Source organism: Schistocerca nitens, chromosome 10 (assembly GCF_023898315.1).
Source record: "Schistocerca nitens isolate TAMUIC-IGC-003100 chromosome 10, iqSchNite1.1, whole genome shotgun sequence".
NCBI classification, from domain to species: domain Eukaryota; kingdom Metazoa; phylum Arthropoda; class Insecta; order Orthoptera; family Acrididae; genus Schistocerca; species Schistocerca nitens.
The window spans coordinates 63,162,554-63,180,776 of NC_064623.1; the positions used below are offsets into that span (position 1 = coordinate 63,162,554).

The 18,223-nt window shown below is 46.4% G+C and overlaps 1 protein-coding gene and 1 pseudogene across 1 annotated transcript in view; one reads left to right on the plus strand and one right to left on the minus strand.

The window, feature by feature from the left end:
* Positions 1–18,223, plus strand: part of LOC126209870 (transcription factor HES-1-like) — a 438,054-nt gene that overhangs the window by 97,830 nt on the left and 322,001 nt on the right. The window lies entirely within an intron of this gene.
* Positions 1,639–1,756, minus strand: LOC126210971 (5S ribosomal RNA; annotated as a pseudogene).

Consider the following 18,223-nt stretch of genomic DNA (forward strand, 5'->3'; position numbering starts at 1 on the left):
TGTATAGCTGGGATAGTTCCATGAGCTGAATGAGAACGTCTTGACAGTGATGTGGTTGACTCAGAAAACGGGGGTTGTATTTATGAAAGTGACCACAATTCAGGAACGGAACAAGAAGTGTCAGAAAATGATGAACATAAATCACAGGAAGAAGTAATTTAAGAGGACGTATTTCTTTTAGGAAACGATGGAATAGCCAAATGGGAGAAAAGTAAATATCCTACCACATTTAGAACCAGATGTTGTTATGTTATTATGCATTTATCTGGATCCAAAACAAGGAGAGGAGTAAAGGTTGCGAAGTTCTTTGGGATGAAAATATCATGGCCATTACAGCAACATGTACTAATGTAGGTATCGATGAAATTCGTGGTAACTTGTCTAGGGAAAGGAATGCTAAGGAAACTGATGTTATAGACATCATACAAGCACTCCGTCTGCAGGCCACGAGTGGTCTACCGGGACCATCCGATCGCCGTGTCATCCTCAGGGGAGGATGCTGATAGGAGGGGCGTGGGGTCAGCACACCGCTCTCCCGGTCGTTATGATGATATTCTTGACCGAATCCACTACTAATCGGTCGAGTAACTCCTCAGTTGTCATCACGAGGCTGACAAGGGGAGGCCGCCAATTGTTAAATTCAGATTCGATTCATACTGCGCATAATAAAAGCTCATGGCCAGAGGTGTAATGTGGCAAAGCACCAAAATGCACTTCTCAGCCGTTGTCGAGAAAATCGACAGTTAAAAGAAACCGTTCCGGTGAAATGCTCTCTACGATTAATGGTTTTCTACAGCGTCGTGGCGCAGCGGTAAGCGCTCGGGTACGTAATCCGAAGGTCGCCGGATCGAATCTCGCGCCATGCAATTTTTTTATTATTAGTTTTTTGTAATTCAAATATATAAACTATTAATGAATTGCTTATGCATGTTGGTGAAGGCGGATCGCTCTCCAATTGTACCGCCTCCATTTTTCCGTGTAACGAGCGAGTAACAAGAGTTTATATTTCATACCTGCCACAGCGAATTTGTGTTCGTGGCGTCTCTATTCTAATTCGAACGTTTGACTTACGCTATACGTATTCGTTTCGGAATATCGTTTCTACGTCTTCCGTTAACTATACGTGGTTAACATTATGAAGAAAATTAATAAAATTTGTGAAATACAACTTTGTTTGCGGAAAACATAATGATGTTCGAAGTCGCCAGTTTTTCCACGACAAACGACTTTCAACAACTTATTATATGCATAGTTGTTGCAACTGACTGCCGGGTATTATATATATATATATATATATATATATATATATATATATATATATATATATATATATTTGAATTACAAAAAACAAATACTAAAAAAAAAAAATTGCTTGGTGCGAGATTCGATCCTGCGACCTTCGGATTACAAACCCCAGCGCTTACCGCTGCGCCACGACGCTGTGGAAGATTATGAAACGTAGAGAGTATTTCACGGCAACGGTTTCTTTTAACTGTCGATTTTCTCGACAATGGCTGAGAAGTCATCTTGGTGCTTTGCCACATTACACCTCTGGCCATGAGCTTTTATTATGCGCAGTATGAATCGAATCTGAATTTCACAATTGGCGGCCTCCCCTTGTGAGTGCACCCCGAAAAGTGGCAACAGCGCATGGCGGCCAGGATGGTCACCCATCCAAGTGCCGACCACGCCCGACAGCTCTTAACTTCGGTGATCTCACGGGAACCGGTGTATCCACTGCGGCAAGGCCGTTGCCCACAGACATCATACAAGGTCACAATTATTGAACTAAACGAAATAAAATCGTCATAACGTCTGAACGGTTTGCGTTAGGACAGTCAAACTACATGGCTGGCCGCGGAACCTCATGGGAATTAGTACGTGAATATGGTTCGGTTTAAAACGAAGCCCACTTTCATTTGGATGGGTTCGTCAACAAGCCAAATTGGCACGGTGACTGCCGAACGGTACGTGAAAGTTTTGGAGGATGGTTTGATCCCCATTAGCCAAAGTGATCCCGATTTCGACAAAATGTGGTTCATGCAAGATGGAGCTCGACCCCATCGAAGCAGGAGAGCGTTTGATCTCCTGGAGAAGCACGCCCGCTGGCATGTGAGTCGATCGGCCGCCGTATTTTCCGGATCTGAATACTTGCGACTCGTTTTTGTGGGTCTTTATTGAAGACAAGGTGTACAGCAATAACCTCAAAACCATTGCTGAGCTGAAGGCAGCCATTCACGAGGCCATCGACAGCATCGATATTCCGGGTACTGCAGAATTTCGCTATTCGTCTGCGCCACATCATCGCCAATGATGGCAGGCATATCGAACGTTTCATGGTGACGTTTACATATCGAATAAAGTGTCTGCACGTCGTAGTTTGTAACTAATTTACGTTTCTTTCATGTTGTTGTTGTTGTGGTCTTCAGTCCTGAGACTGGTTTGATGCAGCTCTCCATGCTACTCTATCCTGTGCAAGCTTCTTCATCTCCCAGTACCTACTGCAGCCTACATCCTTCTGAATCTGCTTAGTGTATTCATCTCTTGGTCTCCCTCTACGATTTTTACCCTCCACGCTGCCCTCCAACGCTAAATTTGTGATTCCTTGATGCCTCACAACATGTCCTACCAACCGATCCCTTCTTCTAGTCAAGTTGTGCCACAAACTTCTCTTCTCCCCAATCCTATTCAATACCTCCTCATTAGTTACGTGATCTACCCACCTTATCTTCAGCATTATTCTGTAGCACCACATTTCGAAAGCTTCTATTCTCTTCTTGTCCAAACTGGTTATCGTCCATGTTTCACTTCCATACATGGCTACACTCCATACAAATACTTTCAGAAACGACTTCCTGACACTTAAATCTATACTCGATGTTAACAAATTTCTCTTCTTCAGAAACGATTTCCTTGCCATTGCCAGTCTACATTTTATATCTTCTCTACTTCGACCATCATTAGTTATTTTACTCCCTAAATAGCAAAACTCCTTTACTACTTTAAGTGTCTCATTTCCTAATCTAATCCCCTCAACATCACCCGATTTAATTTGACTACATTCCATTATCCTCGTTTTGCTTTTGTTGATGTTCGTCTTATATCCTCCTTTCAAGACACTGTCCATTCCGTTCAACTGCTCTTCCAAGTCCTTTGCTGTCTCTGACAGAATTACAATGTCATCGGCGAACCTCAAAGTTTTTACTTCTTCTCCATGAGTTTTAATACCTACTCCGAACTTTTCTTTTGTTTCCTTTACTGCTTCCTCAATATACGGATTGAATAGCATCGGGGAGAGGCTACAACCCTGTCTCACTCCCTTCCCTTTCTTTCATATAGTTCAATAATTGTCATCCTGTAACTTTCATTGTTTTGTTATATCTGTGTGGATATCTGAGACAAAATTTCCAGACACTCTGTGATCAAAATGGTACTGAAACAGAGGATGATAGACTAAAGGCCGAAATACTAAATGTCTTTTTCCAAAGCTGTTTCACAGAGGAAGACTGCACTGTAGTTCGTTATCTAGATTGTCGCACAGATGACAAAATGGTAGATATCGAAATAGACGACAGAGGGATAGAGAAACAATTAAAATCGCTCAAAAGAGGAAAGGCCGCTGGACATGATGGGATACCAGTTCGATTTTACAGAGAGTACGCGAAGGAACTTGCCCCCCTTCTTTTAGCGGTGTACCGTAGGTCTCTTGAAGAGCGTAGCGTTCCAAATGATTGGAAAATGGCACGGGTCATCCCCGTTTTCAAGAAGGGACGTCGAACAATTGTGTAGAACTACAGATCTATATCTCTAACGTCGATCAGTTGTAGAATTTTGGAACACGTATTATGTTCGAGTATAATAACTTTTCTGGAGACTAGAAATCTGCTCTGTAGGAATCAGCATGGGTTTCGAAAAAGACGATCGTGTGAAACCCAGCTCGCGCTATTCGTCCATGAGACTTAGAGGGCCATAGACACGGGTTCCCAGGTAGATGCCGTGTTTCTTGACTTCCGCAAGGCGTTCGATACAGTTCCCAACAGTCGTTTAATGAACAAAGTAAGAGCATATGGACTATCGAAACAATTGTGTGATTGCATTGAAGAGTTCCTAGATAACAGAACGCAGCATGTCATTCGCATTGGACAGAAGTCTTCTGAAGTAAGAGTGATTTCAGGTGTGCCGCAGGGGAGTGTCATGGGACCGTTGCTGTTCACAATATACATAAATGACCTTGTGGATGACATCGGAAGTTCACTGAGGCTTTTTGCGGATGATGCTGTGGTATATCGAGATGTTGCAACAATGGAAAATTGTACTGAAATGCAGGAGGATCTGCAGTGAATTGACGCATGGTGCAGGGAATGACAATTGAATCTCAATGTAGACAAGTGTAATGTGCTGCGAATACATAGAAAGAAATATTCTTTATCATTTAACTACAATAGAGCAGGTAAGCAACTGGAAGCAGTTAATTCCATAAATTATCTGGGAGTACGCATTAGGGGTGATTTAAAATGGAATGATCATATAAAGTTGATCGTCGGTAAAGCAGATGCCAGACTGAGATTCATTGGAAGAATCCTAAGGAAATGCAATCCGAAAACAAAGGAAGTAGGTTACAGTACGCTTGTTCAGCCACTGCTTGAATACTGCTCAGCAGTGTGGTATCCGTACCAGATAGGGTTGATAGAAGATCCAACGTAGAGTAGCGCGCTTCATTACAGGATCATTTAGTAATCGCGAAAGCGTTACGGAAATGATAGGTAAACTCCAGTGGAAGAACTGCAGGAGAGACGCTCAGTAGCTCGGTACGGGCTTTTGTTGAAGTTTCGAGAACATACCTTCACCGAGGAGTCAAGCAGTATACTGCTCCCTCATACGTATATCTCGCGAAGAGACCATGAGGATAAAATCAGAGAGATTAGAGCCCACACAGAGACATACCGACAATCTTTCTTTCCACGAACAATACGAGACTGGAATAGAAGGGAGAACCGATAGAGGTACTCAGGGTACCCTCCGCCACACACCGTCGGGTGGCTTGCGGAGTATGGATGTAGATGTAGATGTAGATGTAATTTACGTTTCTTTCATACAGTTCAATAATTGTCATCCTGTAACTTTCATTGTTTTGTTATATCTGTGTGGATATCTGAGACATTCTAGAGGGAGTTTAGCAGTTATGGGATAACTCCAAGAGCAAAGGACTGGAATCGTGCTACTTGTGCATGGGCGAAAACTGATACAAGTTGCACTTGAGATGTCGGAGGTCGGTAGTATCCTTCATAGAGGTGTTCGTGGAGAGAATGACAAGTTGACTGCTCTGCTATCTGAGAAGTACAACCAAAAATATTTATCACCTTGTGTAGATCTTGCTGCATTTGTATATTAAGCGTACGATGTTTAGATTTCCACGAAACAGTTCTAAAATCATTCATTTACTGAATGAGATTTTCACTCTGCAGCAGAGTGTGCGCTGATGTGAAACTTCCTGGCAGATTAAAACTGTGTGTAGGAGACGAGATACTGGCAGAAGTAAACCTGTGAGGACCGGGCGTGAGTCGTGCTTCGGTAGCTCAGTTGGTAGAGCACTTGCCCGCGAAAGGCAAAGGTCCCGAGTTCGAGTCTCGGTCGGGCACACAGTTTTAATCTGCCAGGAAGTTTCATTCATTTACTGGTTTGAAAGTGTCCGAGTACCGTGTTTATGGTGTAGGTGACATCTGTCATCCGCGCGAGTGACCATGTCAGGAATTATCGCTGGAGTTTTGCTCACTAGTGTAGTATTGTCGTTTTCTTTTACATTTTTTCCTTGTTTGTATGGCACCCATGAGAGACACATAAGCAGCAGAGCGTCATCAGTCGGAAAGACAGTGAGAGATTCTTTTAACGAATTTGAAAGCAATATTTTATCTGCAGATTCTAAAAATAACCCCAAAAAATTTTGGTCGTACGTAAAATATATGAACGCTACAAATAATTCGATACCTTCTTTTGCTGACTGTACGGGTAATAGACCTGTGCTCTAGGACAGCCGGCACGGTAGCTCAGCGTGTTCGGTCAGAGAGCCGCTTGGCCTCTGTAATAAAAAACTGAGTGGAAGGATCAACCACCGAACTTGAACAGGATGTCTTGCGACGTCCGCAACGACCCAACACAACGATCAACAACGAACAAAATGAAAAAAGAAAAAAAAAAAGAAAAAGAAAGGGGTTGCGTCTCTGATTCATAATCAAAACGTCCTCCGTCCCGGGTTCGATCCCCGCCACTGCCTAAATTTTGTTAAATAATCAGCATTGGCGGCCGAAGACTTCCGGCATAAGAAGCCAGCCTCATTCTCATTCTGCCAACGGCCTTGTCAAAGAGGGCGGAGGAGCGGATAGAGGTTCAGGGCACTCTCTTGTCCTGGGGGTGGGAAAGTGCCCTTAAAGGCGGAAGAATCAGCAATGATCAACGACATGAGGATGCAGAAGGCAATGGAAACCACTGCATTAAAGACACGTAACGTGTATCCACAGGACATGTGGCCTGTAATTGAAGAAGTGTCATGATGATCTCTCCATTGGCAAAAGATTCCGGAATAGTCCCCCATTCGGATCTCCGGGAGGGGACTGCCAAGGGGGAGGTTACCATGAGAAAAAGATTGAATAATCAACGAAAGGATAACGTTCTACGCCACGTGGAATGTCAGAAGCTTGCACGTGGTAGGGAAACTAGAAAATCTGAAAAGCGAAATGCAAAGGCTCAATCTAGATATAGTAGGGGTCAGTGAAGTGAAGTGGAAGAAAGACAAGGATTTCTGGTCAGATGAGTATCGGGTAATATCAACAGCAGCAGAAAATGGTATAACAGGTGTAGGATTCGTTATGAATAGGAGGGTAGGGCAGATGGTGTGTTACTGTGAACAGTTCAGTGACCAGGTTGTTCTAATCAGAATCGACAGCAGACCAACACCGACAACGATAGTTCAGGTATACATGCCGACGTCGCAAGCTGCAGATGAACAGATAGAGAAAGTGTATGAGGATATTGAAAGGGTAATGCAGTATGTAAAGGGGGACGAGAATCTAATAGTCATGGGCGACTAGAATGCAGTTGTAGGGGAAGGAGTAGAAGAAAAGGTTACAGGAGAATATGGGCTTGGGACGAGGATTGAAAGAGGAGAAAGACTAATTGAGTTCTGTAACAAGTTTCAGCTAGTAATAGCGAATACCCTGTTCAAGAATCACAGGAGCCGGAGGTACACTTGGAAAAGGCCGGGAGATACGGGAAGATTTCAATTAGATTACATCATGGTCAGACAGAGATTCCGAAATCAGATACTGGATTGTAAGGCGTGTCCAGGAGCAGATATAGACTCAGATCACAATGTAGTAGTGATGAAGAGTAGGCTGAAGTTCAAGACATTAGTCAGGAAGAATCAATACGCAAAGAAGTGGGATACGGAAGTACTAAGGAATGACGAGATACGTTTGAAGTTCTCTAACGCTATAGATACAGCAATAAGGAATAGCGCAGTAGGCAGTACAGTTGAAGAGGAATGGACATCTCTAAAAAGGGCCATCGCAGAAGTTGGGAAGGAAAACATAGGTACAAAGGAGGTAGCTGCGAAGAAACCATGGGTAACAGAAGAAATACTTCAGTTGATTGATGAAAGGAGGAAGTACAAACATGTCCCGGGAAAATCAGGAATACAGAAATACAAGTCGCTGAGGAATGAAATAAATAGGAAGTGCAGGGAAGCTAAGACGAAATGGCTGCAGGAAAAATGTGAAGACATCGAAAAAGATATGATTGTCGGAAGGACAGACTCAGCATACAGGAAAGTCAAAACAACCTTTGGTGACATTAAAAGCAACGGTGGTAACAAAAGTGCAACGGGAATTCCACTGTTAAATGCAGAGGAGAGAGCAGATAGGTGGAAAGAATACATTGAAAGCCTCTATGAAGGTGAAGATTTGTCTGATGTGATAGAAGAAGAAACAGGAGTCGATTTAGAAGAGATAGGGGATCCAGTATTAGAAGCGGAATTTAAAAGAGCTTTGGAGAACTTACGGTCAAATAAGGCAGAAGGGAGAGATAATATTCCATCAGAATTTCTAAAATCATTGGGGGAAGTGGCAACGAAACGACTATTCACGTTGGTGTGTAGAATATATGAGTCTGGCGACATACCATGTGACTTTCGGAAAAGCATCATCCACACAATTCCGAAGACGGCAAGAGCTGACAAGTGCGAGAATTATCGCACAATCAGCTTAACAGCTCATGCATCGAAGCTGCTTACAAGAATAATATACGGAAGAATGGAAAAGAAAATTGAGAATGCGCTAGGTGACGATCAGTTTGGCTTTAGGAAAAGTAAAGGGACGAGAGAGGCAATTCTGACGTTACAGCTAATAATGGGAGCAAGGCTAAAGAAAAATCAAGACACTTTCATAAGATTTGTCGACCTGGAAAAAGCGTTCGACAATATAAAATGGTGCAAGCTGTTCGAGATTCGGAAAAAAGTAGGGGTAAGCTATAGGGAGAAACGGGTCATATACAATATGTACAACAGCCAAGAGGGAATAATAAGAGTGGACGATCAAGAACGAAGTGCTCGTATTAAGAAGGGTGTAAGACAAGGCTGTAGCCTTTCGCCCCTACTCTTCAATCTGTACATCGAGGAAGCAATGATGGAAATAAAAGAAAGGTTCAGGAGTGGAATTAAAATACAAGGTGAAAGGATATCAATGATACGATTCGCTGATGACATTGCTATCCTGAGTGAAAGGGAAGAAGAATTAAATGATCTGCTGAACGGAATGAACAGTCTAATGAGTACACAGTATGGTTTGAGAGTAAATCGGGGAAAGACGAAGGTAATGAGAAGTAGTAGACATGAGAACAGCGAGAAACTTAACATCAGGATTGATGGTCACGAAGTCAATGAAGTTAAGGAATTCTGCTACCTAGGCAGTAAAATAACCAATGACTGACGGAGCAAGGAGGACATCAATTCTCGCTCCCCACGCCCGAGTTGCCGGGTGCGATTCCCGGCGGGGTCAGGGATTTTCTCTGCCTCGTGATGACTGGGTGTTGTGTGATGTCCTTAGGATAGTTAGGTTTAAGTAGTTCTAAGTCCTAGGGGACTGATGACCATAGATGTTAAGTCCCATAGTGCTCAGAGACATTTGAACCATTTTTTTGAGGACATCAAAAGCAGACTCGCTATGGCAAAAAAGGCATTTCTGGCAAAGAGAAGTCTACTAATATCAAATACCGGCCTTAATTTGAGGAAGAAATTTCTGAGGATGTACGTCTGGAGTACAGCATTGTATGGTAGTGAAACATGGACTGTGGGAAAACCGGAACAGAAGAGAATCGAAGCATTTGAGATGTGGTGCTATAGACGAATGTTGAAAATTAGGTGGACTGATAAGGTAAGGAATGAGGAGGTTCTACGCAGAATCGGAGAGGAAAGGAATATGTGGAAAACACTGATAAGGAGAAGGGACAGGATGATAGGACATCTGCTAAGACATGAGGAAATGACTTCCATGGTACTAGAGGGAGCTGTAGAGGGCAAAAACTGTAGAGGAAGACAGAGATTGGAATACGTCAAGCAAATAATTGAGGACTTAGGTTGCAAGTGCTACTCTGAGATGAAGAGGTTAGCACAGGAAAGGAATTCGTGGCGGGCCGCATCAACCCAGTCAGTAGACTGATGACCAAAAAAAAATAAAAATAAAAAAAATGCCACAAATGGACCACCATTCTTATCCGTCATGCCGGCCGGTGTGGCCGAGCGGTTCAAGGCGCTTCAGTCTGGAACCACGCGACCACTACGGTCTCAGGTTCGAATCCTGCCTCGGGCATGGATGTATGTGATGTCCTTAGGTTAGTTAGGTTTAAGTAGTTCTAAGTCTAGGGGACTGATGCCCGCCGGCCGAAGTGGCCGTGCGGTTAAAGGCGCTGCAGTCTGGAACCGCAAGACCGCTACGGTCGCAGGTTCGAATCCTGCCTCGGGCATGGATGTTTGTGATGTCCTTAGGTTAGTTAGGTTTACCTAGTTCTAAGTTCTAGGGGACTAATGACCTCAGCAGTTGAGTCCCATAGTGCTCAGAGCCATTTGAACCATTTTTTTGACTGATGCCCTCAGATGTTAAGTCCCATAGTGCTCAGAGTCATTTGAACCATTTATCCGTCCAGAATAAGATTTTCACTCTGCAGCGGAGTGTGCGCTGATATGAAACTTCCTGGCAGATTAAAACTGTGTGCCCGACCGAGACTCGAACTCGGGACCTTTGCCTTTCGCGGGCAAGTGCTCTACCATCTGAGCTACCGAAGCACGACTCACTCCCGGTACTCACAGCTCTACTTCTGCCAGTCCCGAGTTCGAGTCTCGGTCGGGCACATAGTTTTAATCTGCCAGGAAGTTTCATTTATCGGTCATCTATCAGAGATCACTGGAACAGCGGAAAGTTCCACGGGACTGGAAGAAGGCCCAGGCCATAGCAATCTATAAAAAGGGTAGAAAATCGGATGCACATAATTAGCGGCCAATTTCACTGACATCGAATTGTTCTAGAATCATGGAACATATTCTGTGTTCAGACATAAATACCTTTCTACACTCTGAGAAGCTCATCTGCCGAAGGTAGCACGGTTTTAGGAAACAGCGGTCATGCGAGATATACACGATATACAACAGCCTCTAGATACCGGCTCCCAGGTTGATGCCATATTTCTCGACTTTCGAAAGGCGTTCGACTCAGTTCCGCAATGTCGCTTGCTACAAAAACTGCGCGCTTACGGTCTATGCAGTGACATATGCGGTTGGATAGAAAGATTTGTAACAGACAGGGAGCAGTATGTCGTCCTGAACGGGGTAACTTCAACAGAAACAAGAGTAACTTCGAGTGTGCCCCAGGGTAGCGTAATAGGTCCTCTGCATTTTACGATTTACATAAACGATCTGGTTGATGGTACTGACAACGGCATTAGACTATTTGCCGATGATGCTGTAGTCTACAGTAGTATCACACGAATGTTGTGGACAAATCAATGAGGATTTGCAGAAAATAAATGCGTGGTGTAATCTCTGGCAGTTATCTCTCAATATTAGTAAGTGCAACCTACTGCGTATAACAAGGCGAAAATCCCCATTGTTGTACGAGTACAAAATAAATGATCAGTCTTTGGAAGCGGTAACATCAGTCAAGTATTTGGGTGTGACTATTCGAAATGATCTCAAGTGGAATGATCAGATAAGACAAGTAACGGGTAAGGGGACTCTAGATTGCGTTTTATTGGTAGAATCCTGAAGCGATGCAGTCCTTCAACAAAGGAAATTGCTTACAATACGTTAGTTCGTACAGTATTGTATATCTGTATGGGACCCTTACCAGTTGGGTCTGATTCAAGAGATTGAGAAGGTCCAAAGAAGAGCGGAAAGATTCGTGACTGGTACATTTAGCAATCGCGAGAGCGTTACAAATCTCATAGAAAGTTTGAAGTGGGACACACTTGCAGATAGACGGCGCGCTAAACGGAAGGGGCTGCTCACTAAATTCCGAAATCCAATCTTCACCGAGGATGTAGAGCATATATTATTACCACCAACTATCAAATCGTGTAATGACCATCATTCAAAGAAAAGGGAAGTTAGAGCTCGTACTGAGGCGTTCAGACAGTCGTTTTTCCTTCTCGCGATCCGCGAGTGGAGCAGTGGGGAGACATATGACTTTGGCGCGAATTGTGCGCTCCGCCACACACCGCTTGGTGGCAAGCGGAGTATATATGTAGATGTAGATGTAGAAAGACGCTCTGCGCATCCATTCGGTAGCCTGGCTGGAGCGCTGGCGTGAGAAATCGCCGTCACTCGCGTGTCTCCGACTTGCGAGGGACGCGCGTTTCGGCCGCTCTGCGTGGGGGCCGCAATCAGCGCGCACCACACACGGGCTGCGTGGGCGGCAGGGGACGGCACGCCTCCCCCACCCCCCGCCCCGCGCCTCTGCTTTATTGTTCGCCGGCTGGCGTGCGTCTGTGCGGGGCGAGGCGGCGCCGCCCGACCCGGCAAGGTTCCGACCTCCCACCACCGACGGCGGTTACCGCTGAAAGAACCAGTTTTCGGTTATATCGGTTTTTTCCACGACAGTTTAACCAGTCCGTTAAAACCGCTCAAAATAACCGGTTCTGTGCGGGGCGAGGCGGCACCGCCCGACCCGGCAAGCGTCCGACCTGCCACTAGCGACGGTGGTTACCGCTGAAAGAACCGGGTTTAGGTTATATCGGTTTTTTCCACGCCAGTTTAACCAGATCGTTAAAACCGCTCAAAATAACCGGTTCTGTGGGGGGCGAGGCGGCGCCGCCCGATCCGGCACGCGTCCGACCTCCCACTAGCGACGGTGGCTACCGCTGTAAGAACTGGTTTTCGGTTATATCGGTTTTTTCCACGCCAGTTTAACCAGAACGTTCAAACCGCTCAAAATAACCGGTTCTGTGCAGGGCGAGGCGGCGCCGCCCGGCAAGCGTCCGACCTCGGGCTAGCGACGGTGGTTACCGCTGAAAGAACCGGTTTTCGGTTATATCGGTTTTTTCCACGCCAGTTTAACCAGTCCGTACAAATTGCTCAAACTAACCGGTTATTTGCGGGGCGAGTCGGCGCCGCCCGACCTGGCAAGCGTCCGACCTCCCAATAGCGACGGTGGTTACCGCTTAAAGAACCAGTTTCCGATTATATCGGTTTTTTCCACGCGAGTTTAACCAGAATGTTAAATCCGCTCAAAATATCCGGTTCTGTGCGGGGCGAGGCGGCGCCGTCCGACCTGGCAAGCGTCCGACCTTCCACTGGCGACGGTGGTTACCGCTGAAAGAATCGGTTTTCGGTTATATCGGTGTTTCCCACGCCAGTTTAACCAGCCCAGTAAAACCGCTCAAAATATTCGGTTCTGTGCGGGGCGAGGCGGCGCCGCTCGACCTGGCAAGCGTCCAACCTCCCACTACCGACGGCGGTTACCGGTGAAAGAACCAGTTTTCGGTTATATCGGTTTTTTCCACGACAGTTTAACCAGTCCGTTAAAACTACTCAAAATAACCGGTTCTCTGCAGGGCGACGTGGCGCAGCCCGATCCGGCACGCGTCCGACATCCCACTAGCGACGGTGGCTACTGCTGAAAGAACCGGTTTTTGGTTATATCGGTTTTTTCCACGCCAGTTTAACAGGACCTTTAAAACCGCTCAAAATAACCGGTTCCGTGCGGCGCGAGGCGGCGCCGCCCGCCCCGGCAAGCGGCCGACCTCCGGCTAGCGGCAGTGGCTAAAACTGAAAGAATCGGTTTTCGGTTGTATCGCTTTCTTCCACGCCAGTTTAACCAGAGTGTTAAAACCGCTCGAAATAACCGGTTCTGTGCGGGGCGAGGCGGCGCCGCCCGACCCGGCAAGCGTCTGACCTCCCACTAGCGACGGTGGTTACCGCTTAAATAACTGGTTTTCAGTTACATCGCTTTTTCCACGCCAGTGTAACCAGACCGTTAAAACCGCTCAAAATAACCGGTTCCGTGTGGGGCGAGGCGGCGCCGCCCGACCCGGCAAGCGTCCGACCTCCCACTAGGACAGTGGTTACCACTGAAAGAACCGGTTTCCGGTTATATCGTTTTTTTCCATGCCAGTTTAACCAGACCGCTAAAACCGCTCAAAATAACCGGTTCTGTGCGGGGCGAGGTGGCGCCGCTCGATCGGCAAGCGTCCAACCTCCCACTAGCGACGGTGGCTACCGCTGAAAGAACCGGTTTTTGGTTATATCGTTTTTTTCCACGCCAGTTTAACCAGACCGTTAAAACTGCTCAAAATAACCGGTTCTGTGCGGGTCGAGGCGGCGCCGCCCGACCCGGCAAGCGGCCGACCTCCGGCTAGCGGCAGTGGCTAAAACTGAAAGAATCGATTTTCGGTTGTATCGGTTTCTTCGACGCCAGTTTAACCAGAGTGTTAAAACCGCTCGAAATAACCGGTTCTGTGCGGGGCGAGGCGGCGCCGCCCGACCCGGCAAGCGTCTGACCTCCCACTAGCGACGGTGGTTACCGCTGAAAGAACTGGTTTTCAGTTACATCGCTTTTTTCACGCCAGTGTAACCAGACCGTTAAAACCGCTCAAAATAACCGGTTCCGTGTGGGGCGAGGCGGCGCCGCCCGACCCGGCAAGCGTCCGACCTCCCACTAGGACAGTGGTTACCACTGAAAGAACCGGTTTCCGGTTATATCGTTTTTTTCCATGCCAGTTTAACCAGACCGCTAAAACCGCTCAAAATAACCGGTTCTGTGCGGGGCGAGGTGGCGCCGCTCGATCGGCAAGCGTCCAACCTCCCACTAGCGACGGTGGCTACCGCTGAAAGAACCGGTTTTTGGTTATATCGTTTTTTTCCACGCCAGTTTAACCAGACCGTTAAAACTGCTCAAAATAACCGGTTCTGTGCGGGTCGAGGCGGCGCCGCCCGACCCGGCAAGCAGCCGACCTCCGGCTAGCGGCAGTGGCTAAAACTGAAAGAATCGATTTTCGGTTGTATCGGTTTCTTCCACGCCAGTTTAACCAGAGTGTTAAAACCGCTCGAAATAACCGGTTCTGTGCGGGGCGAGGCGGCGCCGCCCGACCCGGCAAGCGTCTGACCTCCCACTAGCGACGGTGGTTACCGCTGAAAGAACTGGTTTTCAGTTACATCGCTTTTTCCACGCCAGTGTAACCAGACCGTTAAAACCGCTCAAAATAACCGGTTCTGTGTGGGGCGAGGCGGCGCCGCCCGACCCGGCAAGCGTCCGACCTCCCACTAGGACAGTGGTTACCACTGAAAGAACCGGTTTCCGGTTATATCGTTTTTTTCCATGCCAGTTTAACCAGACCGCTAAAACCGCTCAAAATAACCGGTTCTGTGCGGGGCGAGGTGGCGCCGCTCGATCGGCATGCGTCCAACCTCCCACTAGCGACGGTGGCTACCGCTGAAAGAACCGGTTTTTGGTTATATCGTTTTTTTCCACGCCAGTTTAACCAGACCGTTAAAACTGCTCAAAATAACCGGTTCTGTGCGGGTCGAGGCGGCGCCGCCCGACCCGGCAAGCGGCCGACCTCCGGCTAGCGGCAGTGGCTAAAACTGAAAGAATCGATTTTCGGTTGTATCGGTTTCTTCGACGCCAGTTTAACCAGAGTGTTAAAACCGCTCGAAATAACCGGTTCTGTGCGGGGCGAGGCGGCGCCGCCCGACCCGGCAAGCGTCTGACCTCCCACTAGCGACGGTGGTTACCGCTGAAAGAACTGGTTTTCAGTTACATCGCTTTTTTCACGCCAGTGTAACCAGACCGTTAAAACCGCTCAAAATAACCGGTTCCGTGTGGGGCGAGGCGGCGCCGCCCGACCCGGCAAGCGTCCGACCTCCCACTAGGACAGTGGTTACCACTGAAAGAACCGGTTTCCGGTTATATCGTTTTTTTCCATGCCAGTTTAACCAGACCGCTAGAACCGCTCAAAATAACCGGTTCTGTGCGGGGCGAGGTGGCGCCGCTCGATCGGCAAGCGTCCAACCTCCCACTAGCGACGGTGGCTACCGCTGAAAGAACCGGTTTTTGGTTATATCGTTTTTTTCCACGCCAGTTTAACCAGACCGTTAAAACTGCTCAAAATAACCGGTTCTGTGCGGGGCGAGGCGGCGCCGCCCGACCCGGCAAGTGTTCGACCTCCGACTAGCGACGGCGATTACCGCTGAAAGAACCGGTTTTCGGTTATATCGGTTTTTTCCACGCCAGTTTAACCAGCCTGTTCAAACCGCTCAAAAAAACCGGTTCCTGAATTAACCGATATTTTTCTATACCTATTCATTCCTATAAAAAAACGGGGAAATGGAACAAACACAGCAAAAATATTGACTTTCTCAGTTTGAAGATAAATACAATCAAAATATTAAGTTAATTAGGCAATTAAAAGAAAACTTAATTCATTCACTGTTCGCAGCTATTCTTGAACATTATAAGTGGTGGAATAGTAGAAAATATGACCTATATTCTACCATTGATACTAATTTTTTGAAACCCTGCTCAAAAATCTGGTGTCATACCACTATTTGGGCATTGCGAATAACGTGTGCTGATGAGCGGAAACTGAGCCAGAATAACTCCCTTGTTTCTCGTGTAAATTGGTCCGTTTTCAAGCGCTACGAGCAGACAGAGGCATATGCAGACACAGCCAGCAGATCTGTTACTTTCTGTTTTTATTGTACACTATGACTGAATTGTTGTTAAATTTTAAATTTAAAACGGCATGATTTCCTTCCTCTTTTATTATTTCATGGAAATGGCAGAGTAGTCCTTGATCTTTTAAAGAAAATGTAGGATTGTGCATATTTGCTACATCAGTTCGTAAGAATATTTCCAGGCTAGGGCTGGTGCCATTCTACAGTACAAGTACAGTGGATGTGTGGCGGCGACATCGAGAAACCAGATGGGGGCAACTGTTGCAACTTCACTTACACGTGTACATTAAGCCACGACACATGGTAGCAGGGATGATACCGTCTCAGCAATGCTGTACCGACTGTTATGCCACTAGTTTGCTGCTCATTTCTGTCAGCATTGTTATTAAAATAGCACTGATCGTTTTTGCCATTTTCTACAGTAACGAAATATTACAAACCAACGCAAACTTTACGAATGAAAATTACTCCTTTTTTTTAAAAAAAAGATTTATTTAAAAACGAAAAATCTTAGCACTGCTGCTATGGCTAACCGATATTTCGGTTTTTCACTCGGTTATTAGTAACAAATAAAAAACACCTGTCATAGCCGAGAACAAACAGATACCGAAAAATACTGGTTATTCACCACTATCTCATCAAAAGTATCCGAACACCCCCAAAGACATACGTTTTTCATATTAGGGGCGTTATGCTGCCACCTACTGCCAGGTATTCCATATAAGCGACCTCAGTAGTCATTAGACATCGTGAGAGAGCAGAATGGAGCGCTCAGCGGAACTCACTGACTTCGAACGTGGTCAGGTGATTGGGTGTCACTTGTGTCATACGTCTGTACGCGAGATTTACACACTCCTAAACTACCCTAGGTCCACTTTTCCGATGTGATAGTGAAGTGGAAACGTACAGCACAAAAGCGTACACGCCGACCTCGTCTGTTGACTGACAGAGACCGCCAACAGTTGAAGAGGGTCGTAATGTGAATAGGCAGACATCTCTCCAGACCATCGTACAGGAATTCCAAACTGCATCACAATCCACTGCAAGTATTATGACAGGCGGGAGGTGAGAAAATTTGGATTTCATGGTCGAGCGGCTGCTCATAAGCCACACATCACGTCGGTCAATGCCAAACAAGGCCTCGTTTGGTGTAAGGACCATAAAAATTGGACGATTGAACAGTGGAAAAACGTTGTGTGGAGTGACGAATCACGGTACACAATGTGGCGATCCGATGACAGGCTGTGGGTATGGCGAATGCCCGGTGAACGTCATCTGCCAGCGTGTGTAGTGCCAACAGTAAAATTCGGAGACGGTGGTGTTATGGTATGGTCGTGTTTTTCACGGAGGGGGCTTGCACCCCTTGTTGTTTTGCGTGGCACTACCCCAGAACAGGCCCACGTTGATGTTTTGAGCACCTTCTTGTTTCCCAATGTTGAAGAGTAATACGGGGATGTCGATTGCATCTTTCAACGCGATCGAGCACCTGTTCATAATGCACGGCCTGTGGCGGACTGGTTACACGACAATAACATCCCTGTAATTGAGTGGCGTGCACAAAGTCGTGACCTAAATCCTATAGAACACCATTGGGATGTTTTGCAACGCCGACTTCGTGCCAGGCCTCATCGGCATACATCGATACCTCTCCTCAGTGCAGCACTCCACGAAGAATGGGCTGCCATTCCTCAAGAAACCTTCCAGCACCTGATTGAACGTATGCCTGCGAGAGTGTAAGCTGTCATCAAGGCTAAGGGTGGGCGAACACCATATTGGATTCCAGCATTACTTTTATATTCCAATTTTTGAGAAGTGGTAGTATGGGCCAAAACACGGAACAAATGTGTAGCAAACAAGGACTTAAAAGTAAGTACCTTAAGACGCATGAGCATTTGTTCATCTTTGCTACTGTGAAACACGTACCATATGCTGGACAAGTGCCCATAGCTCATCAGATATCCATTTTACAGCCCATGTTTATTAGACTTTTTTCATCTATTATCGTGTACT